The sequence below is a fragment of the Ochotona princeps genome, chromosome 21 (genome assembly GCF_030435755.1).
Source record: "Ochotona princeps isolate mOchPri1 chromosome 21, mOchPri1.hap1, whole genome shotgun sequence".
Classification (NCBI taxonomy): Eukaryota; Metazoa; Chordata; class Mammalia; order Lagomorpha; family Ochotonidae; genus Ochotona; species Ochotona princeps.
This window is the reverse complement of record NC_080852.1, coordinates 29,935,882-29,951,981: the sequence shown is the minus strand read 5'-3', so window position 1 is coordinate 29,951,981 and position 16,100 is coordinate 29,935,882. Positions and strand designations below refer to the sequence as shown.

The window sequence follows — 16,100 nt, the reverse complement described above, 5'->3', positions numbered from 1 at the left end:
ATGATGGTCACATCTTGATTACCTTGCAGCACCTGCTCTGGTTTCCTTCCAATAAGGAATTTTTCCCTTAAATTGGTGGCACGATGTTATTTTTGAGATTTTTGAGTTTCAGAATTGGTCAGGCAAGCCTACATGTTCCATCTTGTCATTTTGTACAGTTCTGTATATCTAATTAAAACTTCTTTCAGGTCTGTAAAAAGACCTAATGTGAAAAAAAAAAAGCGAGAGTGTGTCAAAAAAAAAAAAAAAAGCCTAGGGCAGTCTGGAGAAGGGGGTCCTTCATTAAAATAAGCACATTTGCTTAACTATAAGGGAAAGATGTAACATATTAGTTGGTACTTCTTTATTTCTAAATATTGCCCAAGCATAATCAGATTCTATTGCCACATTTATGGTACACAAAAAGGGGTCATGTTCATCCCAGCCATAGTCTAGCATCCCAGGAAGTAAGTGCAAATGAAGAAATGATTTACCATGTGGCTGGAACTCTATCTCCCTCTTTGTAAGAAAGAGTTGAGTTTATTTTAAATCGGTTCCTTATTTCCCCTCTTTGGCTTATTGTTTTGCTATTTTGATGTTCTCATTTCTTGCAAGAATCTATTCAGAACTTGAGTTGCACAGCAGCAATATAAATACTCTTATAGATCATGGTTACTGTTCTGTGGTTCCTGTTATGTCTGGGGGCTCACAGACCATAGTGGAAACTTCAACCACTGGGATTCCCTTGGGAACCACCAGAGTGGTATAGTTACCCATTCACTTGGCTACAGGGTTCCCTGAACAGGGAAGCAAGACCTTCCCTAACACAAAAAAGTGTGTGGTCTTCCTGCTTTCCAACAACCCAAAAAACGAATCTCACAGATCTAAGTGAGGAGCCCTTCTAGTTAGAACTTTGATATGTGTCAGACTTTCCCATGAGCTTTGCAAGTCACACAAGGGTCCCGGACGCTGACCCGTGTGCCCGCTCATTCCCATGCAGCCGCAGGAGGGAAGCTGGGAGTCCCCCTTTTAACAGTAAACCTTGCTTGTTATTCTGACAGTCACACTGCGTCCCAACCGCTCAGAAGGACAAAGCTGAGGAGGCCTAAGAGCCTGGAAGGATCTGCCCTTTCCATCCGGTGAATTCAAGCTAACTCGCTGGGAGTTGGAAAAGCTCTCTCCTGGTTGTGGCCTTCCTTGCGCCGTCCTTGGGAGAAAGGGAAAATGGGGTTGCAGACGCCTGCCTGGTGTCTTCTGGCTCGTTGGCTGTGTGAGGAACCACCAGAGGAACCTCCCGTGCACATTCACACATACATGCATAGTATAACTTCCTCCTTGGTCTCTGGGCGCTAGTTGGGGTGAGCACCTTGCGCCCCTAAGGCAGAGGGCTTCCCACCCTCTCATCTGCACCGACGGCTACCACTACTTTTCCCGGGCCATTGTTCCCGCATCGCTGGGGCTTCCTCCTCCAGCGTCCCCCCCCGACTTCCTTCCGCCACCCTCCCCGCAAGCCCCACGTGTTTTCTGGGGTCCCACACGCCACGCCGCCCGCTCCGACGCCCTCGGGCCGCCTGCAGGTGCGCCCCGCCCTCCCCGGGCCCCGCCCCCCGAAGCCCCGCCCAGGGGCCCGCGTCACGGTGACGCGCGCGCCGCGCAGGCGCCGTTCGGGGCCCGCCCTCCTCCCCGAGGCCGGCCGCCCGCCCGCCCTCCCGCCCGCTCGGTATTATGATAAACGCTGGGTGCGGGGCTTCGGCGGCCGGGAGGGAGTTGTCGGCGCCGCGGCCGCTGCGGACGGACGGCCGCTGTCCTGCTGAGGTAAGGAGGGCGAGCTGGGCCGGCGGGGCGGCGGGGGGCGCGCGCGGCCCGGGGGGCGGCGGCGGCGGCGTCGGGGATGAGGGGTGTCCGGGCCGGCCTCCTCAGCCGCCTCCTCCGCTGGTCGCCCCGGGACTGGACGCCCGGGGTCGGACGGGCCGCCCGCCGAGGGCGGAAAGTAAGTTGTGCGGTGGTCCGGGGAGGACGCGGCGGCCGCGGGCCTGGGCGGCGAAGGGGGACCGGCCCCGGGCGGCCGGCGTCCCTGCGGCGGGCGGGCCCTGCCCTTGCGGCCGCGGCGGGATTGCGGCACCTTCGGGGAAGCGCCCGCATCCCCGCGCCCCGCCCCGGAGCGGGCTCGAGCGGAGCGGGGAGGTCGGGGCTGCTCCGGGGGGTGCTTCTCCTTTCCCCGAGCGAAACCTGGAGAGACCTGGGACCGCAGCGCGGAGGGGTGCCTCGACCCCGACTGCAGCTTTTTTTTTTTTTTTTTTTTTTTTTTTTTTTTACAATGGAACCGTGGTGGGGGGGGGGGATGTTGTCCACGGAGAAAGGGAAGCGGGGTGAAGGAGGAGGAGGAACAGGGCCATCCCGAGGGACAGCTAGAATTTTTCGGGTTGGGAAGCCTGCGTTCTTCTCCGTAGTCATCGCCTGTTGAGTTCTTTTCTGGAACAGTTTTTTTTTTGGGGGGGGGGTCTGGGGGGTAGGTCAGAGTGCGAGGGGAGGAAGCCCTACCTACCCTCTCCTGTCTTGCATGGACTTGGGATCTCGGCGCAGTAGCAGGCTTAATTTCTGGTTTTATTTGTTTTTCTTGGGCGATTCCTCGCAGTTGGATCAGATAACGCTCTAGGAGCTTCGTAAGGAGTTCGGCCGGGCGCAGCCCTTGGGGGGAGAACTTGGCAGTGAGATGGTTGTATCTGTAGACGGGTGACGATTTGGGAACTTTGGAACTGCCAGGCTGGTGTCTCCCGCTCCAGCGTTCGCCTAGTCTGGAAAGAGGCGGCAAAGCCCAGGGCATGTGTTCTAGATTGTAATCAGAGTTCAGGTGCAGATTGGCTAGCCGGTGGTGATGGACCTGCAAGCGGCCGGGCATACTGTTGAATCTTCACACTGAAAAGGCCCCGCCAGGCATTCTGCAAAGGGCTTTGGTCGCCTTGTCCCATCCCAAATTGGTCTTTATCAGCGTGTTTATCAAAGTGTACTTCCCAGCCTGGGTTGTCAAGACTTATGTAATCAACTTGTTAATTTATAATCCTGTTCCATTGCTTTGCAGATTTATAAAACCATTCCCTTAAGGAAATCTGTCTTCAGCGTCTGCTTACATATTTCTCTTGGAGTTGGGTTCCTGGACTGGAATGTACTGTTCAAGTGGAGATCCCAGTACACTAATTAGGCAGGTTGATGGTTGTTCATATCGGTCTGACTGTCTCAGTGGCTGTCCGGGTGAGGGAGACAGGTGCCATTCCCATATGACAGGTCTAGAAATGAGACAAGTGATGGGACATCCCAAGGTCACACGTGGAATTGAATTAGAAATCAAGTGTCCAATGCCAACTTTCCTTGATACTCCCATCTTCAAGATTTTCCAGGCAAGGGTTTTGAGGGCTGCCTTTCAGTTTTTAAAATTTGCATAGCTTCTTTCTATTGTCTCATGTTGTGCACAGAATTACTGTACTTGTATTTATGGTTCTGAATACACTCCCCCCCACCCCCCGTGTTATTGCAGTAAGATCGATCATTAGTTTAAAACGCAGTGAGGGCCTGGCGCGATAGCCTAGTAGCGAAAGTCCTCGCCTTGCACGCAGCAGGATTCCATGTGGGCCCCGTTTTAATCCCGGCAGCCCTGCTTCCCATCCAGCTCCCTGCTTGTGGCCTGGGAAGGCAGTCAAAAATGGCCCGAAGCCTTGGGACCCTGCACCCATGTGGGAGACCCGGAGGAGGCTCTGGGCTTCTGGCTTTGGATGGGCTCAGCTCTGGCCATTGTGGTCACTTGGGGGGGGGGGGTGAATCATCAAATGGAAGATCTTTCTCTCTGTCTCTCCTCCTCTCTGTATATTTGACTTTCCAATAAAAATAAAATCTTTAAAAAGCAAAACAAAACATAGTGGAACTCAGAAGTTGTATTAATTTATATTTTTTTTAATCAGAAAGGTAGATTGGACTCCTGTGGCTCAGATTTGTGCCATAACCTACAAGAAGGGCTTTCACTGTCCCTGTTGAAATTGAAGAACATTGGGGACGTTTTACAGCCCTCAGGAAGAGGTTCTGTGTGTCCAGACCTGGCAGGGAATGTCTGGCCCGCAGGCCGAACAGGGCAGCCTCCGGCTGGGACTTGAAATTCAATCAATCTATTGCAGGCTGATTTTTAAGTTGATCATTTTGTTTGGCCCACAGATGATATTATAAATACCCACTGGTCCTGGCAGAAAATGTTCCCCACCCTGAACTAAACCTTCACTGTGGGTGTGTTTTTCCTACAGAAAGTGAAACTAAATAGAGAAGTTACTGAGTTTTGGAGCACCTCAGGGAACTGTAGTTGTTCTAGGTTTGAGTATAAATAAGGCATCTTTTTCTTTCCTGTGGGAGCTTATCTGAGGCTAAGAGCTCATTATACTGCCCAGGAAGAAAAGGGACAAGGGACCCTTCTTTGAGGCCAGGACCTGAGCAGGTAAATTCTTAGAGCAGCTTACTTAGTTGGGAAAGTTGAGTTGATTCTAGCAAGGTGAAAGATGCACTTAGCCTTTGGTCATTTATTAGTGAAGCCTTTGTGTTTCTGTTTTTGGGGCCCTGGGATAGAAGGTAGCAATAGACAGTAGACATGAAACAGTTGCTGTGTTTAGGAGTTAAAAAGCAGTTGCGGAGCAGCAAGGTAGACCAGAAGGATAAGAAGTGCTGCCTGTGGTGGTGAGGTCTGGAGAGGGCTGTGAGCACTCTGCCTTGGGGGTGCTTCACAGAGAAAGTGGTGGTTAAAGTGGCCTCGAAGGGTGGCTGAGAGGACCAGACCAAGTGGCTGGCCAAGAACTGAGACACAAGTGGGTAAAGGGGAATTGAGGAGGTAGAGGCAACACAGCTGTTCCTTCTTCAAAGCATTTGAAAGGATGTGAGGCATGGGGCCCTGGCTTTGGGAGGACGAGGAAGGAGTTTGGTGTTCTGTTGGGGTTTGGACAGAACTGGTGTAAAATCCCTCAGGCTTGGTGAGCTGGCCCTGGAAGTGTGTTTCTGTACCGCAGAGGAGGCTCGCTTCCTCTTGGCTTTCCTGCACAGCTGTGCTGGGGTGTGGCCTTGTATCCCATGGGAAGCTCACTGCTTGCCAGTGGTGGGGGAGGGACCGCTAATGAGGATCTCTGCTCTGCCCAGCCTGGCCGTTGGTTTCTCTGTAGTCACTTCCAGGGCCTGCTTAAAGCCGGCTTGGGTAAGCTCTTCCAGGACGACGAATCAGGCCGTTCCCTGTTTCTTTGCTTAGCCTGGGTACCCAGTCTCCTGGCACATGGCTGCTCATGGTTCCTTCCAAGTCAGAGGTCTAATCCCTGGGCTGTGATCTTGGAAGGTCTGGAGTGTCTGCAGACCCAAAGCAAGGGTCTTGGTGTGAATGCATATGCCCACTCCCTCTACATCATACTCACCTGGACTGATTGCTGTTGCTGTGCGGTTGTGCAGTATGAGAGGTGAACAGAGCCCTGGTGGGCCGTGGCATCTCTCCTGTGGACGGGCAGATGTCTTTCTCACACCAGAGGACTCTGTTCCTCAAAGGCAGGACAACTTCCCAGACCAGAATCGTGTCTGGGACATCATCCCTGAACCCAAGAGATAAACATGTCATCTTTGTTGTTCTTTAGAACTGTACCTGTTTTAAATCAAGAAGGTTGGATTTAAAGTGTTCATACTGTTCTAGAGCCAGAGGCAGATCTTCCTGTCTGTGCTAGCCTGTTGTAGAGACGCAGGAGGTGTTTGTTCCTGGTCTCTCTGCCCAGTCAGAATGGCACGGCCAGCTTCCGCTCTGCTGGAGTGGGGCTAGATGTCCCTGTGGGTTCCGCCCCCCCGGCCACTGATTTCTTGGATTCTGCTTCTGAGACACGGTTCCCCCACTGCGTCCTCTCGGTGTCTGTCCTCATATTAAAGACTAAGTAATCGTTCACCTGGGGACACCGCCAGGAGTCCCCTTACCTGTCCCCCAGCCTCGTCTTGCCTGTCCAGATGGTTGGTTAAACTATCAGCTGATTGCTGCTCCCCTGCCCAGAGTCCTTTTTGGGCCTCTTCTGCTGGCCTTGTTTGTTCATTGAATGAACTATGTCTGCATTTTAAGTAGACGCTGAGCTTGGCAAGCCCTGGGATAGACATGACCTTAAGTGCACTGAACTGACTGTTTATCCGGTGGTGTGGGGGGGTGGATTGTTCCCCTCGCACTGTTGATTGTGACCCCTTGGTTGTGAAGAGCTGGATTAACCAAGGACCTGGTGCCATGTGTGGGAGCTGGGGTGTGGAGGCGCATGAGGAGGGCAGGAGGAAGTCAAGGCAGAGACCTGTAAGCAGGGTACTGAAGCGTGGGCAAGGGCCAGCCAGTCAAGGCCCTTCCTGCCTAGCTGATCGGGTCTGCTGTGTTGTCCCTGTCACACTCTCAGGTCTCTTTCCTGGAAAGCTTCTTCTCATTATTGCCAATTTCAATTCTTAGCTTCCACATAGAGAGTAGTTTTCTCTGGGTTGCCTTCTATGAATTCCCCAAGGCAGATTGGAGAGAAAGAACAAACAGCTGCTTTTCCGTGTCTGTTCCTGTGAGCAGTTGTAAAGGAACGGCCCCAGTGTATTCTGCAGAGGTGTTCAGCAGCCAGAGTGTTGGGCCAGTTGGCCTGTGGTAACATTAAGACGGTGAGCTAGATGCAGCCCTTCAGATGCAGGAGACTTCTGGGAGGGAAGCCAGTTCTGAAAAGTTAGGGGGGAGAGAATTCTTGAATCATTTTGATCCCACTCACAGCTTGTTAATGTATATTATCCCATTTAGCTTTCACAATAACTGTCCAAAGTGGTAATTATCATTGTTTTATAGATAAAGACATGCCTGTTCTTACAAGTTGAGTAACTTGTCGGGCTCCAGTTCTGGGGCACTCTTTCCATTGAATTAGCATGTTGCTCTGCATATTTGCTGAACAAATGAGTTTTGATGCTTCCTGGAGCGCACCCCAGTGGTGAAATCAGTAAGAACAGTTCACCGTGTGGTACTTGGGCACATGGAGACTTAGGGTTGCTGTTCTGACCTCTCCAGTGTCCGTTCCCCCGCGTGTACACACACACAGTGTGTGAGGTCATGATATTTTATTCTCTATTGCCTAACTAGGGAAAAATATCTGAATATCTTGAACCTGGTTTATTGTTCTACCATGTCTGCTGTTAGAGAAACTTAGATATTTTCAAGGATGTTTTATTCTTAAAGTATCTGGAGAACATTCTTGGCAACAAATATTCATGGATATGTTAGAGTATACTATATTCATGGATTTCTTTAAGAAAATCAGGAGTTGTGCAGCCTTTTTATTTATCAATGGACAAAAGTAGAGTGAGTGAGTTTTCAAGCTACAGTTTAGCTCTCTGCTTCGCCTTATCTTCTGCCAAGTTTCCCTTCATCGTCTGACAGCATTATGAATGGCACGAAGACATCTGGAGTGAGGGTGGACATTCATTCTGCAGTTTCGGGGCACAATTTAGTTCTTTTGCTGTCCTGTGTTAAAAGTATTTACTAATCCTCTTACGAAGAAAAATGCTTTTTTAGAAGGAAATGGAGAGAATGTCATTGTAAAGTACATTACAATTGCAGTTTGGGAACAAACTAAGTTTTTAGGCCAAAAATAAGACCTACCTAAATTTGAACCTGAATTTCTTCCTGGGTTCTGGCTGGGAAGGAATCTTACCCTTCACGGTTGGATGACTTACTGTGAGATGCTCTTGTCAGGACACTCCTTGGTGTTGACGTGGCTGGTAGTTGCCTCAGTCTGTCTGAAAGGCTGTTTGCCTCTAATTCCCTTTCTCAACTTACAGATCGGTTTGTAAACATTTCAGCAACTTAGTAGAATTATTTGGTGGTAATGTTTATTAGGTGAGTCTCCATTTTGATTGCTGGGACGGAATTGGAGGAGCACCAGAAATGCCAGAGTACCTGAATTTGCCTTAGTGCTTTTGCTTCTTGCTAGTGAGAAAGGTGCCAGAGAGCTTGATTGTGTTGTTGCGGGGGAAGCGCGTGTGGCCAGGGTGTCCAGGGTTGGCGCGGGGCTGAGGGCGCCTGCAGTAGCTGTGGCCCTGCTTTCTCTTTTGCAAGGCTGTTATGATCCCTCCATTTCGTCACTGGTTGCGAGGAGCTAAATGATGTAACAACAAGCCCGGTGCCTCTGAAGGTGAAATTATAGTTCCTCATTTCGAGATTTGCATTCACACAAAACTAGAATTCTGATGGATGGCTGAGATAATTTTTTAAAAATTATTTAAGAAGTGAAAAAAAAGTTAGCTGTAGTTTTGCTGTAAATCTCACTTGTGTAAATACCTGTGTCAGTTAATGCTAGGTTTTTAGGAAAATAGTACGTGTATGGATGATAATGAGAGATCTGATGAGTCAAAACAAAAATTGATGTTTTATAGAACTTTGGAATGAACATCAGACTTCAGAAATTCTCTAATGAACTTTGTTTTTGCAGTGCTGTCATGTTAACACAGAGAATTTTCTGTGTGTTTAACTCTTTAGTAACACCTTTAATTAAGCTTTAGTATAATTCAAAGATAGATATATGGTGAGTTATTACTGTGTCAGGTTTTCCATCAGTTGGAAAGGCAGGTGTTGGTAACAGCTGGTTAAATGGTGAGCTGTGGCGGGTTCTTTGGAATCCGTCTTTTCCACATCCTTACTCACTTCTACTCAGAGTCTTTTTTTTTTTTTTAATTTTTTTAAAAGATTTTATTATTATTGGAAAGCCGGATATACAGAGAGGAGGAGAGACAGAGAGGAAGATCTTCCATCCGATGTTTCACTCCCCAAGTGAGCCGCAACGGGCCGGTGCGCGCCGATCCAAAGCCGGGAACCAGGAACCTCTTCCAGGTCTCCCACGCGGGTGCAGGGTCCCAATGCATTGGGCCGTCCTCAACTGCTTTCCCAGGCCACAAGCAGGGAGCTGGATGGGAAGTGGAGCTGCCGGGATTAGAACCGGCGCCCATATGGGATCCCGGGGCGTTCAAGGCGAGGAGGACTTTAGCCGCTAGGCCACGCCACCGGGCCCTCTACTCAGAGTCTTAAACTGCTCAGTTCACCTCGCTTCTGCTCAGAATCCTAACTGCACCCCAGCTGGCTTCTGCTTGCCTCTGCCAGCGGGCCAGGGGCTGCCTCACTCTACTGCCTCTTTTTCTCCTGTTTTGGCAGTAGGGTGCTTCTGCTCGCTGTGGAAGGGGCTTGGGGCTGCCCCTTCCTTAGTGGCCAGTCTCTTTGACAGCCTGCACTGGGCTAGCCTGTATAATCCGCTGTTGACTTGTACATCCCATGTTATTATCTCATTGGTAAGATTCTAAAGGACAGGGACTGTGTCATGTCCTGGACAATCAGGGCTGAAATAACTTGTTAATGCCAGCTAGCGCTGTGGTGCTCCACCTCCCAGACTGAAGGCCCTGCACCCCTCCCCCTCAGGAGCACTGTCTCAGAGGCGGCTTGTTGACTGAGATTGTATCAGTAGGCATTAGACAGTATATTCTCAGGGAAACTGACTCATTGTTTCATAGACCTAATGAAAAAATAAATTTGAATAATTAATTTTATATGGAAAGTAAAAAAGTTTAATAATGTTTGCCTTTTCCAGATAAAGAACAGTATGCATTGTCAAAAATTTAAAGAGAAAAGCATTAAAACAAAAACCTGTAATCTAATTTAATATCTAATGTTACTTAATATTTTGTTTTTAAAGTATAGGCATCCACATACATGCTTTTTAAAAAATCTGAGATCATATGCTATGAGATTTGGTATATGAATTTTTTAAAAATTTAACATTATGTTCTGAGAATTTCCCCTTGAAATAGTTTCAGAACTTAGCAGCGTGGTGTTAGTGTTGAATGTGTTATGACTTGTTCAACCACGCGTTTTCATCTCACATTGGCTCTTAGGTTATTTGTGGGGTTTTGTTTTGGCTATAGATAAGTATTACTGAACATTATTAGATATCAGAGTCCATGTCTTTATTTCGTCAAGACATGAAACTAATATAAATTGTCTGTTCCTAATCTAGAATACTCAAAGACAGAAGGGGTTTGGATATTCTTTTAGTCTGGAATATTTGCATGTACATTTACGATACCTTGAGAGAAAAGACCCACATTTTAAATACAGAATCCATTGATATTTCAAGCAAACCTTATCCACAAAGCCTAAAGATGATTTTATGTAATTTTTAAAATAATTTCATGCACGAAGCAGAGTGGGATTTCTGCTTGTGTCCTCTTGACTTTGGAGCGTTTCAGATATTCAGGCAAGGGAAAGGCTCGGCTTGTAGGGGATAAGTCGGGGTGTGAATTATTGGAGCCCTGTTGGTCATCAGTCTCCCAAATGGCTTTTTGGAAAGTTAACTTGGTAGGTGCCAAACGTCTTGGTTTATTGATTAAGCTTTTTTCTGTTCTAGGTTTTTTTTTTTTTTTTTTACAATTTTAAGAAATTGCCATCTTTATCGTAATAGCAGGAAAAAAGATGAGTGATTAATTGAGGTTTTGGTAGTAGAAATAAAAGCTTTGGGGGTCTGGAGTAATGGCTCAATGGCTAAATCCTCACCGGGCAAGTGCTGCGATCCCACCTGGGTGCCAGTTCATGTCCCAGCTGTTTCATCTGTTCCATTTCCCATCCAGTCTCTGCTTGTGAGCTGGGAAGGCAGCAGAGGATGGCCAAAGCCTTGGGACGAGCACCTGCATAGGTGACCCGAAAGAAGCTCCTGGCTTTGGAGTAGCTCAGCTTTGGCTGTTGTGGCTGCCTGGGGAGTGAACGAGCAGATGGAAAATCTTTTTCTCAGTATCTCCTCTCTGTAAACCTGCCTTCCTAATAAAAATAAATAAATCTTAAAAAAAAAAAAAGCTTTGGAGAAGAGGAAATTCAGACTGAGTTTTTAAATGTTCTGTGGCTTTGGTTTTCCCAGCTACAGTGAGTGAGTGTGGATTGGCTGTGTTCATTTGAGATGATTTCTACATGCCAGTTTTGTTTAAATTACTATTTACTGCATACTAATTTTGAAGTCTCGCCCTCAGGTAGAAACGGTGATATGCTTAGCATTTCCATCACTGTGACAAGAGGCAGGTTCTGTTTGAGTCTGAACTGTTGGCATTGCTAGTGTACGTCCTGACGCTTGCTTGTTAACCCCTTTCTGCCTGCTAATACTCTGCACTGCTCTATGTACGTTGGTGGTTTGGAATATAACCCAGTCCCAGGTGTGTCCTGGATTGCCTTTTTATTGAGAACTGTGCATGACTTAGGCCAGCACTTGCAGGCTGGAGTGACCTTGGCAGCAAGGTCGCTGTCCTGAGCCTGGAGCAGAATGCCCCTCATCTTCTGAGAGGCCCTCGAGGGTCCAGTAACATCGACTATTTGGAAAAACAGTCAATACTTCAGCAGGCAGCTACCTTCCCCTGAGAAAATGCTTTCTAAGAGCACTAGGAGACAGAGTTTGGTCAGTGGTGACATTCCTGCTGATAAACACAAGATTTTACTTTCTATTGTGTGGTTCCCGCCTTGATTCCATCCAGTGAGAAACTGAGGATTCTTCTGGAACTTAGGACCTGTTGACCTCTTGGTGGGTTCTTGGTCTTTCAGTCAGCTTGTAAGCTGATTCCCAGGAGAGGCGTGCGGTTCTAGGAGAGCGAACAGTTGTCTGCTTTGGATAAAGAGAACAACAGTGGTGACTGCCTGAGCGGCTGTGTTGGTTGTGCTAGACCTGGGGACTGTTGGTATTGCTGGAGGATTCAGTTTGATGTCTTGCGTTTGTCCTGTGCCCCATTTGTTACACATTTCTTTAAATTGTAGCAGTGAGGTGAGATTGGTAGTATTGATCAGGGAGTGTTAGTTCTGCCACTTCAGAGCATCTGATTGTCCTGTGACTAAGAGTTGTAGCTTTTGAGTTTTTGGTGTTTGAATTGAGATGCCAGAACATTTCCCTGTAAGAAGCTCAAACACAGTGTTAACAGCGGTTTTGCACAACTCAGCTGTTTATTGGATATAGCAGATTGAAAGCATTGAAATAGGTGTTTTTAGTGTGAACATGTTTGTGAGGTCTTTGTGGATTGAAGTATTAGTGGAATTATTTGCAATTGGAATTTATAGTATTTCAGGGAAATGTTGAGAGGCTGTAGGATTGCCCTGAGTTTTGTGCCTGGCCCCCTTTCCCGATTCCTGCATTTCTCACGCCCTGCCTTGGTCCCTGGCGGCATCCAGGGAGAGCCCCTTGGGTTCAGCATACTTACTGTCAGGTTCCTTTGTCCACATCTCTCCTGTAGAGAGGTGAGAGTAGGTGACATTTATTTGATGCACAGACCGGACTGCAGTGGTGGTGATGCCAACAAAAAGCTGAAAGTGAGTTCAGCAAGATAACAGGGCCAGTTCCACCCAACATCAGGTTTTGACAGCAGCTGCCTCTGCAACTTGCAGACCATGCGTGGGCCGCCCACACTTCCTTCCTCTTCTCCAGCCACACCTACATGCATCAGTTGCATCTGTTTGCTTGCTGGGAGAACATCAGTATATTCTTGCAACATACACTAGGACTTGTTTCTCAAACACCAATTTCCATTTTGTAAACATTCTTGGCTGGCTGACCTCTTTCACGGAGGTCCAGCTGGGTCCTGCACATGGATTACACATGCTAAGAAGGCTGCCTCAGGATGGCTGAATTTAGTTGTATTTAAGTGTGTTAAAAAATGTCAGCGTAACTATGTGGTTGACAAAAATATGGATTTAAAAGAACTCAGTGATGGGGAAATGTTCATCATATAAAGTGGGAGAAGCAGTTATAAAAGTTCATGTGCAGTGGCTTAGCTTTGAAAGGAAGCCTGAATGTAAAGAATGTATACTTGGGAGCCCGGCGCAGTAGTCTGTTGGCTAAAGTCCTCACCTTGCTGTGCCCCGGGATCCCATATGGGTGCCAGTTCTAATCCCAGCAGCCCCGCTTCCCATCCAGCTCCCTGCCTGTGACCTGGGAAAGCAGTTGAGGATGGCCCAAAGCCTTGGGACCCTGTATCTGTTGGAGACCCAAAAGAGGCTCCAGGCTCCAGGCTCCTGGCTGCGGATTGGTGCAGTTTGGGCCGGTGTGGCCACTTGGGGGGTGAATCAGTGGACGGGAGATCATCTTCTCTCTCTTCTCTGTATATGACTTTCCAATAAAAACGAATACATCTTTTTAAAAAGTTTAAAAAAGAATGTGTGCTTGGATCTGTTCAGCTAGCCTAGGTGAGGTCACAGGTAACTTTATTTTACTTTTCTGCATTCTCCACGTTTTCTGTAGTGAATTTGAATCAATTCATCCTCCTTGTCTTCTCGGGAGAAATATTTTAAAATGTTTAGAAGCCTCTTTTCCTACTTTTACATAACTACTCTTACCATGTGTGTAATCCCATTTTATTAACAATATTATATCTGGATAAATATTTGCATAGAAAATGATTGGGGAGGCTGTGTACCAGAATTGTTAACACAGAGGGCCAGATAGTTGATTCATTTTGGAAAAATCTCCTCTTTTGACTTTTTTGCCAGTCTGTACGTTTTACTTGTATTTTCTCACCTAAGCAGATACTGCTTTCATAATTGATTTAGTTTTGTGAAAGGTAGAGTAACAGAGAGAGACAGAGACTCTTCCCCTTGCTAGTTCCCTCTCCAGAAGCCACCAGTGGTCAGCTTGAGCCAGGCTGAGACCAAATCCCAGAACTCCTGGATGCCAAGCACTTGAGCTGCCTCCCAGGGTGCGTTAGGAGGAAGCTGGGTAGGCCGAGGATCCAGGTCCTGAGCAGCACTCTGATTTGGGGTACGAGAGCTCCAAGTGGAGGCATAGCCCATTGTGTCAGAAAGCCTGGCTCTGCTTCCACAATAGGAGCAGGAGTGCAGAGGGCAGTGACAGGTCAGGTGAAGCAGGTGGGATGCAGTGTGGGAGTCCTAGTTCTGTAAAGAGAAATAGCTGTATGCGATTTGTTGACCACTGAAATGTCAATAGTGCCGATTTTTTTTTAAGATTTATTTATCTGTATTAAAATGTCAGATATACAGAGAGGAGGAGAGACAGAAATATCTTCTATCTGTTGATTCACTCCCCAAGTGGCTACAACTGCTGGAGCTGCACTGATCCAAAGCCTGGAGCCAGGAGCTCTTCCAGGTCTCCCACGTGGGTGCAGGGTCCCAAGGCTTTGGGCTCTCTGACACTGCCTTCCCAGGCCACAGGCAGGGAGCTGGATGGGAAGCAGGGCTGCTGGGATTAGAACCGGCGACCAAGTAGTTTCCTGGCACGTGCAATGTGAGGGCTTTAGCCACTAGACTACTGCGCTGGGCCCAATAATGCTGTTTTCAGTTTTAGAATCATAGATTCCTGTTTTTAAAATACTTGCTGTCTTCTGCTGCCGAAAGGCAGAGTTGTGTTGGCAGTGGATCAGCCTAGACTCGGACTAGCACTCTAGTGGTAGTTAGTCACTGCCAGCTTAACCTGATGCACTCTGAAGGCAGGCATGGTGGGCCTTTGTAATTCTGTGACCCTATTCTGTTTTCCGAATTTCCTGTAATGTGGTGGGGAAAAATGTAAGGGAACATTGAGTCCTTTTTGAAAGGGTAAATTTGGTACATATTATCTTAATTTTTTAAAGCAAATACTTAGGTTTTACGAGATAGTTTATTGAAAAACCGTCAACCTTTGATGTCCCACTAGAGACGTCTTTTATCTCACAGTCTTGCAGCACTCATTTTCTTTTTTTTTTTTTTAAGATTTATTTTATTGGAAAGGCGGATATACAGAGAGGAGGAGAGACAGAGAGGAAGAACTTCCATCCGATGACTCACTCCCCAAGTGAGCGCAACGGCCGGTGCTGCGCGGATCTGAAGCCAGGAACCAGGAGCTTCCTCCGAGTCTCCCACATGGGTTCAGGAACCCAAGGCTTTGGGCTGTCCTCGACTGCTTTCCCAGGCCACAAGCAGGGAGCTGGATGGGAAGTGGAGCTGCTGGGATTAGAACCTGCGCCCATATGGGATCTCGGGGCGCGTTCAGGGCAAGGACTTTTAGCTGCTAGGCTACGCCGCTGGGCCCGCAGCACTCATTTTCAATTTAATATATTTTTAGGAAACTGAACAGAAATTTTTATGAAAGCGCAAGAGCCCTCCTTGGCTTATAACATTGAACAACTAAGCCTTGTCTGCCCGGGCGTTGAGTGTGCGGGCAGCTGTGGTGCTGGTCATAGTCATAGCCGCCTTGACCAAGTGCGTGCTCTGTGCTAAGCTTGTCCCATTAACTCTCTGGATTCTTGCCACAGCCTGTGAGGTTTAGTTAGCACCACTGTCTGATGAGCAGGCTGACCCCAGAGAGCAGGCCAGTCCCTTGCTGAAGTCCTTGCTGAGGTGGCCGACGACAGGGGAGCTGGGGTGCAGATCCTCCCTTGACCTTCAGAAGCAGTGCTCAGTCAGTGGAGAACCACAGTGCCCTGCCGCGGAGCCCGGAGAAAACAGACGCTGTTGCAAAGAGAAGCAGTGGGGCTGGTGGGGGAGACGGTGTCACCCTGGGTCTGAGGGCGCGGGCAGAGCCGTGTCACCCTGGGTCTGAGGGCGCGGGCAGAGCATCCCGGCCTGTCGCTGCCTAGACCAAGGTGTGGCTATGCTGGCCACACCTATGAGTGCTGCAGCTCTGCCTGCCTCTGCTTCTCCACTTTGCCACAGTGGACTCAGCTTCACACCTGGGGTCACCCCCTTTCCTCTCCCCCTTCCCGTGTGCTCTCTGCACTCCCTTCTCACAGGTGCTCAGTGTGAGCTCAGGCTTAGCCATGTGCTGGACACCACTCATCCTTAGTGCGTAGTGTGAAAGGCCTGGCCAGGATCAACATTTCAGTTGTGATTTTTCATTGTCCTGGAAGGGCCGGTGAGGCTGCCTCAGTGCTCTGCTTGAGTTTTGTTCTTAGCGGGAATTTCTTTCTCACCTGCCAAATGTCAGGCCCCCAAGGTGAAGGCGTTTTGTGTGTTCTGCCCTTGCAGGTGTCCTAATGGATTTCTGCTTGCTTCCTGGAGGGCTGCCTCTGTGCCTGTATGTGGGCGTTTCAGAGCCCCAGGGGAGGGGGCTCATGAGTGTGCAGTGGGC

At 48.4% G+C, this 16,100-nt stretch overlaps 1 protein-coding gene across 2 annotated transcripts in view; it reads left to right on the top strand.

Annotated features, from left to right (window-relative positions):
- The first annotated feature begins 1,647 nt into the window (after positions 1–1,647).
- Positions 1,648–16,100, top strand: part of SNRK (SNF related kinase) — a 46,315-nt gene continuing 31,862 nt past the window's right edge. The window contains exon 1 of one of the 2 annotated variants that reach the window (XM_058679045.1): positions 1,648–1,794. The gene's annotated coding sequence lies outside the window, so the exon portion shown is untranslated. Of the gene's footprint in view, positions 1,795–1,946; positions 1,970–16,100 lie in introns of those variants that run through there. The other variant, XM_058679046.1, reaches the window with a different exon arrangement.